Below are 11,853 nucleotides of genomic sequence, written 5' to 3'. Positions count from 1 at the left end.
ACACAACTTTATTCTTGTAGACACGTGTTGGGCCTCCAAGCGCAGAGTTATGTAGGACATTAGCAATTTTCCCTCAAGTGGATGACCTAAGGTTTATCAATCCGTGAGAGGTGTAGGATGAAGATGGTCTCTCTCGAACGACCCTGCAACCAAATACAAGAAATCTCCTGTGTCCCCAACACACCCAATACAATGGCAAATTGTATAGGTGCACTAGTTCAGTGAAGAGATGGCGATAAAAGTGTAATATGGATGGTAGAAATATACTTTTATAATCTGAATAAATAAAAACAGCAGGGTGGCAAATAGTAAATGGGCACAAAAACGGTATTGCAATGCTTAAAAACAAGGCCTATGGTCCGTACTTTCACTAGTGCAATCTCTCAACAGTGCTAACATAGTTGGATCATATGATTATCCCTCAAACTGCAATAAAGAATCACTCGCGAGTTCCTATTAGCGGAGAACAAAAGATAGAAATTGTTTGTAGGGTACGAAACCACCCCAAAGCTATTCTTTCTGTTCGATCTACTCAAGAGTTCGTACTAAAATAACACAAAGCTATTCTTTCTGTTCGACCTATCCTAGAATTCGTACTAAAATAACACCAAAGCAAATTCATATTCATAATACTCAATCCAACACAAAGAACTACAAGGAGACCCCAAAGTTTCTATCGGAGAAAAGATAATAAAAACGTGCATCAACCCCTATGCATAGATTACCCCAATGTCACTAAGGGAGTCCTGGATTAGGGGGTCTCCGGACAGCCGGACTATATCCTTTGGCCGGACTGTTGGACTATGAAGATACAAGATTGAAGACTTCGTCTCGTGTCCGGATGGGACTTTACTTGGCGTAGAAGGCAAGCTAGGCAATACGGATATGTATATCTCCTCTTTTGTAACCGACCTTGTGTAACCCTAGCCCCCTCCGGTGTCTATATAAACCGGAGGGTTTCAGTCCGTAGGACAACAGACAATCATACCATAGGCTAGCTTCTAGGGTTTAGCCTCTCTGATCTCGTGGTAGATCAACTCTTGTAATACTCATATCATCAAGAACAATCAAGCAGGACGTAGGGAATTACCTCCATCAAGAGGGCCCGAACCTGGGTAAACATCATGTCCCCTGCCTCCTGTTACCATCCGCCTTAGATGCACAGTTCGGGACCCCCTACCCGAGATCCGCCAGTTTTGACACCGACATTGGTGCTTTCATTGAGAGTTCCGCTGTGCCGTCACCGTAAGGAAGGATGCCTCGTCTCATTGTTAAAAACAACATTACCGTCGGGGGAGCCCTGGCTATCGGCCAAACTCTCCGGCTAGGCAGTTTCATCATGACCGCCCGTTCGGCTGCTGCATCGACGATGACTTCTCGGGTCATCGAAAACAGCCTCCATGTCGGCACGGAATTTGCCGAGCAGATGGATCCAATGGAGCTCTCATCCCTAAACGAGCTCTTGGATCGCATCGCTGCCTTGGGAGTCACTACGGACTATGATCGGATTGGGCTTAAACCCGATCAAAGGGAGATTAACTCTCCATCGGTCACCCATCATATTGCGGTGGTGGAGGAACAATGCGGCGATTCTTCCTCTATCTTGAGGACTAATTATGTCCGGATTCCTGAGCTCTTCGAGCCGGATACCTGTTTACGGGAGGACATCACCCAAGCCCTGAACCTAGAGTCAGGCGGCGGGCCAGACTTATCGGGTAACATCCCGGAACCCGAACTTCCAAGATTGGAAACTCCTCGGCCCCTGGGTCTCAGATCGGGTAAGGGTTTGGACTTAAATCCACCCACCCACCAAAACATAAACGATCTTTCCCACATCAGGCAAGAGCCCCAGGAAACAGTACATCATTATTGGGCCAGATTCCTCCTTGTGATGAACAAGGTTATTGTAACGCCCCATATGTAACCTACCATATTTGTATTCCAACTCTTGCCATTTTCGGCACTAAGTTATGATATGTCCTCGTTGTCGGGTTTTTGTCTTCGTATTGCTTTTGTCTTTGTCATGCATCTCATATCATGTCATCATGTGCATCGCATTTGCATACGTGTTCGTCTCATGCATCCGCGCATTTTCCCCGTTGTCCGTTTTGCATTCCGGCGCTCCTATGTCCTCCGGTGTCCCCCTTTTGCCTCTTTTCGTGTGCGGGTGTTAAACGTTCTCGGATTGGACCGATACTTGCCAAGCAGCCTTGGTTTACTACCGGTAGACCGCCTGTCAAGTTTCGTGCCATTTGGACTTCGCTTGATACTCCAACGGTTAACCAAGGAACCGTAAAGGCCTCGTGTGTGTTGCAGCCCACCACCTCTCCAAAGTGGCCCAAAGCCCACCTAACCCCCTCCATCATCTCGGTCGTTCATCACGATCGCATGGCTAAAAACCGTGCTCAATTTGGAGCCTCCTAGCTCCTTCTATGTATAAAAAGGCACCTCCACCAAAAATCCCGGATCCATTCTACCCTAACCCTAGCTCCCTCTCCCCTCCGCGTGGCCGGACGCGTCCGCCCGCCGCCGCCATGTGTCGCCTCCCCACTCGTCCACCGCGCGCCCCACATCGCCGGCCCATCCGGGCCCAGGGAAGGCCCTCCCCAAGCCGCCCCGCTCCGCCTTCGCCACCGCGCCGCTCGGCCGCCGCCTCGCCATCGTCGCCGGCCGCCGCGCCACCGAGTCGTCCCGCGCCCGCGCGCGCCTCCCCGCCGTCCATCGCCGCCCCGGCGAGCTCCCGAAGCGGATCCCACTTCTCCGGCGACCCCAAGCCCCGGCCGGCCTCCTCCTCAACGCCGGCGTCTTCTCCGGCGACGCCCCAGCGAACTTCGATCCACGTGCATGAAACCCTAGATCCAGATCTGGGAGGTTGACCTCGTTTTCTCCTAAGTCCGCATAATTTTTGGCATACTTCATCGCATCATGACTTTGCATCCATGGCTCCGTTTTGGGCGTGTAGCATATCAAATTGTTCGTCTCGATGTGTACTTCAGTTCATTCCATTGCACCATGTTCATTTGAGTTAATCTTGATGCCCTAAATGATGTTGCAAGAGTGCTATGTAATGTTAGTTTCAGACTCTTATTAGGATTTGGACATTTGTGCTATAAAATAACAGCATGAATACTTCATAAATTATAGATACGTTGGAGACGTATCAGCATCCCCAAGCTTAATTCCTACTCGTCCTCGAGTAGGTAAATGATAAAAGAAATAATTTATGAAGTGTGAATGCTATCAAAGTGAATAAGTTTGATCAATGATAATTTCAATCGCTTTTCCTAGCATCATAACATCAATTCTTTCTTATAAAATTTCTCATGTTATAGTGGCAACCAATTCACATGTTAAGGTTCAAACAATGAATTCTCTTGAAACCCAACAACCTATGTTCTTAGTCACTAAGAAATTGCAATTCAACTTGTTCAACAGAGTTTAAGTAAGAGCTCCACATACTCAACCATCATATAGTCTTCTGTGATTGCTAACACTCACCTTGTACACATGAGCAAAATGTTTCAACCGGACACATAGAAAGATAGGGGCTTATTGTTTTGCCGCCCAACGTATTCACCTCAAGGGTGATGTCAACAATAATAACTCATGCTACCCATATCCAACTGGGTATATGTGCCTAGATCTTTCCTCACCACATGATGCTTGCCAAAAGAGGAAAAATAAAAAGGAATAGAGAGAAGAACTTTGACTCTTGCATAAAAGTGAAAGATATGCCCTTCGCAGAGGGAAGTAGAGGTTGCCATGCGCTTATTTGTTTGTATGCTCAATCCCTTAGTGCAAAAGAACGTCAGGTTACACTGCCCCTTATGATAGTGACCTTTATTATGCAGTCTGTCGCTTTTATTCTTCACCATCACAAGTTCGTGCAACACTCAATTTTCTCTTACACTAAATGATCTCACACTTTTAGAAGCAATTTTTATTGCCTTTTTGCATCGATGACAACTTACTTGAAGGATCTTGCTCAATACTTAGGTAGGTATGGTGGACTCATGAAAATAATATTTGGGTTTAAGGGTTTTTGGATGCACAAGTAGTATCTCTACTTTGGCTAGCAATGATGGGGGCAAGCACCACATGTTGAACGATCTATGACAATATAACTTCTATGTGAATATGAACAAACATAAACCATTACATTGTCTTCCTTGTCCAATGTCAACAATTTTGACATATAATATTTTGATGGGGGCTCACAATCACAAAATATTTCCGTGATGGTGTATTTATATGTGAAAGTTCTCTTCCTTATACTAATTATTCACGAATTTCTTGTATGACCAATATTGTGATTGTCAAGCCTCAAAAGATTTCACTTTCTAAACTCAATGTGAAGCTACCACTAGGCATGATATGATTTCAACTTCATGCCATTCAATTTATTCAACAATTTACTCATAGGATATAAGTGAAGCACAAGAGTAAATGACATAGGAAAGAGCTTCGTTGACGGGATGTGAATGCCGCTTACTTAGCCTCCTTGGCAACTATTTGGGGACTCTATTTTATTTAAAACTTTTAGATCTAAGTATTTTATTAAAACAACAAGAAAAATTAAAATAAAATTACATTCTAAGAATAACACAACTCATGTGAAGAAGCGAAAACTTAGGCTCAACCGATACTAACCGATAATTGTTGAAGAGGAAAGGTGGGATGCCTATCGGGGCATCCCCAAGCTTAGATGCTTGAGACTTCTTGAAATATTATCTTGGGGTGCCTTGGGCATCCCCAAGCTTGAGCTTTTGTGTCTCCTTAATTCTTCTCATATCATGGTTTTCCTAAATCTCAAAAGTTTCATCCACACAAAACTCAACAAGAACTCGTGGGATAAGTTAGTATAAACCAATGCAAAAACCTCACCATTCTCTACTGTAGCAAACCACTAAAATTATTATTCAACATTGCACACTAAATGCCTCTGCATATGTAATACTCCTATCCTCAAATAGAATCATTAAACAAGCAAACATATGCAAACAATGCAATGTATACTTGCAAAATAAGCATGGCAAAGGCTATCATTGCCACTTTTATTGAAATAAAAGATGAAAAACTTTATTCTAAATAACAGCAAGCAAATCCTAACAAAATAAAATGATGCTCCAAGCAAATCACATATCATGTGATGGATGAAAACATAGCTCCCAGTGAGGTTACCGATAATGTTGGAGACGAAAGAGGGGATGCCTTCCGGGGCATCCCCAAGCTTAATTGCTTGGATCTTCCTTGAATATTACCTTGGGGTGCCTTGGGCATCCCCAAGCTTAGGGTATTATCGCTCCTTATTCTCCTCATATCGATATCTCACCCAATGCTTGAAAAACTTCAATCACACAAAACTTAACGGAACTTTGTGAGATAGGTTAGTATGATAAAGAGCAAAACCACTCACTTTTGTTACTGCCAAAGACAAGATTCATAATTGTTCTCACACAATTCCTACTGTACCATATCATTTCCACAATTTATATTGAGCAATATAAGCCATAGAAACTAGAAAACAAGCAAACTATGCATTGAAAACAGAATCTATCAAAAAACAGAACAGTCTGTAGTAATCTGTACTCCAACCATACTTTTGTTACTCCAAAAATTCTGAAAAATTAGTACAACCTGAGAAAATTGCCTATTAATCTTCTGCAAAAAGAATCATCATTTTATCACGCTTATGTTAAAAATAAAAATTATTTTCGTGAGAGCAAAAGTTTCTATTTTTCAGCAAGATCAAATCAACTATGATCGTAAGCCATCCCAAAGGTCTTACTTGGCACTTTATTGAAACAAAAGCAATTAAAAATGATTACTACAGTAGCCTAATCACGGGAACGCACAAAAATAGTAGGTAAAAGTGTTGGGTTGTCTCCCAACAAGCGCTTTTCTTTAATGCCTTTTTGCTAGGTATGATGATTCAATGATGCTCGCATAAAAGATAAGAATTGAAACATGAAGAGAGCATCATGAAGCATATTACTAGCACATTTTAGGTCTAACCCACTTCCTATGCATAGGTATTTTGTGAGCAAACAACTTATGGGAACAAGAATCAACTAGCATAGGAAGGCAAAACAAGTGCAACTTCAAAACAATCAACACATAGAGAAGAAACTTGATATTATTGAGATATGTAAGAGCATAAGTTCCTTCCTCATAATAATTTTCAGAAACATCATGAATGGATTCAACAATATAACTATCACATACAACACTCTTTTCATGATGCACAAGCATAGAAGATTTATTACTCTTTATGGCATACATGTCATAATAATAATCATCATAGATAGCAACTTTATTGTCATAGTCAATTGAAACCTCTTCCAAAATAGTGGATGTATCACTAATTAAGTCATGACCTCTCCAAATCCATTTCATAAATATTGTAATCATATTCAACACCCTCCAAAATAGTGGGATCACTACTACCTAGAGTTGACACTCTTCCAAACCCACTTTCATCAATGTAATCATCATAATAAATTTTCTTATCGAAAGTAGAAGGAATCAAAGGATCATATTCATTAAGCAAAGCATCCTCAAGCTTAGGACAAGCATTATTTCCAACAAATAAATCTTCAAACATATCATAATCATTAAACATAGGATCCCCAAGCTTGTGGTTTTGCATATCATCACAATCATTCTTATCAATAGTATGAATGACACCAATAGTATAGCAAACATTATTATCATATTATTCCAAGCAAGTGCTAAAAAGATTTTCACGATCATAAGGGATATCGTTGTCTTCCCAATCATAATCATTACAACAAGTACTAGGTATCACAAAATCATACTTAATACATCATCCTCCATCAACATATTTTCAAGCATTTCGAGTGCAGCAACATCAGGCCTGAGGACTTTGTCAAGTTTGCTTCGTTCCAACTCAGCTTCACAAGTGTTTCAAGACTCCTGACCGCACCATCAACTTTGAAGAGATTGATCTCCAAGAAGACTTGTCTTATCATGAGCACCCCATTGCTATTCTTGAAGAAACTGAGCGCAAGACTCGCAACAAGTCTATCAAATTCCTGAAAGTGAAGTGATCACGTCATTCCGACCGTGAAGCCACCTGGGAACGCGAGGACCACCTCCGTTCCGAATACCCGGAGTTTTTCCAGTCCTAGATCTCGGCACGAGATCCTTTCGTAGTGGTGGAGTGTTGTAACGCCCCATATGTAACCTGCCATATTTGTATTCCAACTCTTGCCATTTTCGGCACTAAGTTATGATATTTCCTCGTTGTCGGGTTTTTTTCTTCGTGTTGCTTTTGTCTTTGTCATGCATCTCATATCATGTCATCATGTGCATCGCATTTGCATACGTGTTCGTCTCATGCATCCGAGCATTTTCCCCGTTGTCTGTTTTGCATTCCGGCGCTCCTATGTCCTCCGGTGTCCCCCTTTTTCCTCTTTTCGTGTGCGGGTGTTAAACGTTCTCGGATTGGACCGAGACTTGCCAAGAGGCCTTGGTTTACTACCGGTAGACCGCCTGTCAAGTTTCGTGCCATTTGGACTTTGTTTGATACTCCAACGGTTAACCGAGGAACCGTAAAGGCCTCGTGTGTGTTGCAGCCCAACACCTCTCCAAAGTGGCCCAAAGCCCACCTAACACCCTCCATCATCTCGGTCGTTCGATCACGATCGCGTGGCCGAAAACCGTGCTCAATTTGGAGCCTCCTAGCTCCTTCTATGTATAAAAAGGCACCTCCACCAAAAATCCCGGATCCATTCTACCCTAACCCTAGCTCCCTCTCCCCTCCGCGCGGCCGGACACGTCCGCCCGCCACCGAACAGAATCCCGCCGCCGCCACGTGTCGCCTCCCCACTCGTCCACCGCGCACCCCACATCACCGGTCCGTCCGGGCCCAGGGCAGGCCCTCCCCGAGCCTGCGCGCGCGCCCCGCCGCCCGCGTCCGTCGCCGCCTCCGCCGCCTTCTCACCGCCCGCGCCACCCCGCTCCGCCTTCGCCGCCGCGCCGCTTGGCCGCCGCCTCGCCATCATCGCCGGCCGCCGCGCCATCGCGTCGTACCGCGCCCGCGCGCACCTCCCCACCGTCCATCGCCGCCCCGGCGAGCTCCCAGAGTGGATCCCGCTTCTCCGGCGACCCCCAAGCCCCGGCCGGCCTCCTCCTCGACGCCGGCGTCTTCTCCGGCGACTCCCCGGCGAACTTCGATCCACGTGCACGAAACCCTAGATCCAGATCTGGGAGGTTGACCTCGTTTTCTCCTAAGTCTGCATAATTTTTGGCATACTTCATCGCATCATAACTTTGCATCCGTGGCTCCGTTTTGGGCGTGTAGCATATCAAATTGTTCGTCTCGATGTGTAGTTCATTTCATTCCATTGCACCATGTTCATTTGAGTTCATCTTGATGCCCTAAATGCTGTTGCAAGAGTGCTATGTAATGTTAGTTTCAGACTCTTATCAGGATTTGGACATTTGTCATTTTTGCCATGTTTAATGTGTGCCTCCTATGATCTTGAGCCCTACATGTGTTTTGTAGTATGCCATGCCATCTTTACAGGGGTGTATGCCATGCATTTTTGTGATCATTGTGGTGACTAGCACAAGCATGCAAAGTAGCTCTCGTGATGTTGCTGATTTCAGGGACTTAGAATTCTTCTAAGTCATTGCCCTGATAATATTTTTATGCCATGTATTATTGTTGTTATAGAGTGATCCATGCCTCTTTTGAGCATGTTCAGTAAGGATGTTTTGGAGATATTGTTATGCTCTACCCATCCATGTCTTTGTTTGCAATTATGGAGTGCTCTAGGATGACTCAACCTTGCTCTACTTTTGCTATAAAATGTTCCTGGCAGATTGTTTACATGTTAAGCAATTTTGCCGAGGTTGTTGTAGTTGATCCATGCATGCTATGAGAGTGTTCTTGCCATGGTTAGCTTATTCATCATGTTTACTTGCTGGGTGTATGCTTAGTTTGTCATGCAATGCCTTGTGGCGAGTGCATCAAGCTCGTAAACATGCCTACTTAATTCTCTTTTGCCATGTTCCAGTTTTCTGCTAAGTCTGAATCTGTTAACGAAACTTGCTATGTTCACATGGCTGCCATTGTATTTTCTGACCCCTTTTGGCTTATGGTCAGTAAGGGACTTTTGTTATATGCTTTGTGTAGTTTCATTCCATGACTTGCTTTTCCATGATAGGTTCCTATAGCATGTTGTTATCTTGCTCTAAACATTGCTTCATGATATTAAAACCTGCCATGTTGCTATTTTCACTAAGTCTGTAACCTGATATCTTTGCACTTTTGCCATGCTTGTTTGAGCCTGCTATTGAGTGAATTAGCCGTAGCTCAGTGTTCATGTTTTGTCAAGCATCTTGAGTGGATCCCTGCCATGTGCTTTGTTGCTATGTTAGAGTGCAGTAGCTTGTTGTTCTTGATGCATTTAGATGGCCTCGTGCTGTTAATCGCAGCTTTGTGCCATTATTGTTTTGCTTGCCATTTGCAAACCGTGCATCCGATTTCGATGATCTTTATATCGTTTTCGACCGAAATCAACTCATCTTTCCAGAGGCACTCTTCGTTTTCCAAGTTGAGGCTAGGTTCAATCTTTCCTTTCCGAAGCATGCATATGCATTGCATATCACATCCCGCATATCATGCCATGTTTTGCATCATGTTGCTTGCGCATTGCACCGTGGTTGATTGTGTCTCCCTTTGCTTGTTGTTCTTTCTTTGGGTAGAGCCGGGAGACGAGTATGTGATCGAGGAACCCGTTGAGTACGTTTACGAGGATCAAGCTAACGACAACTCAGAGAACTTTGCAGGCAAGATGACCATACCCTCGAAATCACTTCTATCTTTGCTTGCTAGATGCTCGCTCTTTTGCTGTGCCTATGCTACGATACCTACCACATGCTTTATCATGCCTCCCATATTGTGATGTCAAACCTCTAACCCACCTTGTCTTAGCAAATCGTTGTTTGACTATGTTACCGCTTTGCTCAGCCCCTCTTATAGCGTTGCTAGTTGCAGGTGGAGATTGGAGCTTGTTCCTTGTTGGAACATGTTTATTTGTTGGGATATCATTATTATTTCTTGTTTACCTTAGTGCATCTATATACTTGGTAAAGGGTGGAAGGCTCGGCCTTATGCCTGGTGTTTTGTTCCACTCTTGCTGCCCTAGTTTCCGTCATACCGTTGTTATGTTCCTTGATTTTGCGTTCCTTACGCGGTTGGGTTATAATGGGAACCCCTTGACAGTTCGCCTTGAATAAAAATCCTCCAGCAAGGCCCAACCTTGGTTTTACCTTTTGACACCTAGCCTTTTTCCCTTGGGTTTCGCAGACTCAAGGGTCATCTTTATTTTAAACCCCCGGGCCGGTGCTCCTCTGAGTGTTGGTCCAAACTGAGCTGCCTGCGGGGCCACCTCGGGGAAACTTGAGGGTTGGTTTTACCCGTAGCTAGTCTCATCCGGTGTTGCCCTGAGAACGAGATACGTGTGACTCCTATCGGGATTTGTCGGCACATCGGGTGGCTCTGCTAGTTTAGTTTTACCTTTGTCGAGATGTCTTGTAACCGGGATTCCGAGTCTAATCGGGTTGTCTTGGGAGAAGGAATATCCTTCGTTGACTGTGAGAGCTTGTGATGGGCTAAGTTGGGACACCCCTGCAGGGATTTGAACTTTCGAAAGCCGTGCCCGCGGTTATGGGCAGATGGGAATTTGTTAATGTCCGGTTGTAGAAAACCTAAAACTTAACTTAATTAAAATGAATCAACAGCGTGTGTAGCCGTGATGGTCTCTTTTCGGCGGAGTCCGGGAAGAGAACACGGTCTCGTGTTATGCTTGAACGTAGGTTGTTCTAGGATCACTTCTTGATCATAGTTTCTCGACCGCACTTTGCCTTCTCTTCTCGCTCTCATTTGCGTATGTTAGCCACCATATATGCTAGTGCTTGCTGCAGCTCCACCTCATACCTTTTTCCCTACCTATAAGCTTAAATAGTCTTGATCGCGAGGGTGTGAGATTGCTGAGTCCCCGTGACTCACAGATTACTTCAAACCAGATGCAGGGACCGATGATACCGCTCCAGGAGATTCGACTGAGCTCAAGTGGGAGTTCGATGAGGACTCAGGACGATACTACGTTTCCTTTCCAGACGATCAGTAGTGGAGCCCAGTTGAGGCGATCGGGGTCATTATGCATTTGGGGTTGTCTTTATTTTGGTTCCGTAGTCGGACCTTGATTGTATCTGGATGATTGTAATGATATATTTATGCTATTGTGTGACGTGGCGATTGTAAGCCAACTATGTACCTCTTTTCTTATTCAGTACATGGGATGTGTAAAGATTACCCCTCTTTCGACATTGCTTACAATGCGGTTATGCCTCTAAGTCATGCTTCGACACGTGGGAGATATAGCCGCATCGTGGGCATTACAGTTAAGACTGTTGCGAGGAAGACGCAGTCTCATTTTTCTGCAATAATTGCACGGACAAGGGAATCCTTAACGCCATAAGTCGCCGTGACATGTCACGCTTCGACGACTTGGCATCCATAGTACAAAAGTACTGTGCGATGGAAAGCGCCTGGAAAACCAAAACGAAATTTTGGGATAATCCGGCTCCGAATATACACCCAGTCTGAAGTAAAAGGGTGCACTATCATAAGACACCCGAGTTAATTACAAAGAAGCACAAACCCTCTGCAGGGCGTAGAACCGTATTGGAGGGATGGCTCAAAGGACCCTGCAAAATTCATAGTACAGCGGATACCATACCAACACACAGCCTTAGAGCATGTTGGGTACTCCGGCAGGTGGCCAAAAGTGGTGAGGATCTTCTCATCCCAGATGCCAC

Source organism: Triticum urartu, chromosome 3 (assembly GCF_003073215.2).
Source record: "Triticum urartu cultivar G1812 chromosome 3, Tu2.1, whole genome shotgun sequence".
Classification (NCBI taxonomy): Eukaryota; Viridiplantae; Streptophyta; class Magnoliopsida; order Poales; family Poaceae; genus Triticum; species Triticum urartu.
Note: the sequence above shows the minus strand (reverse complement) of the source record.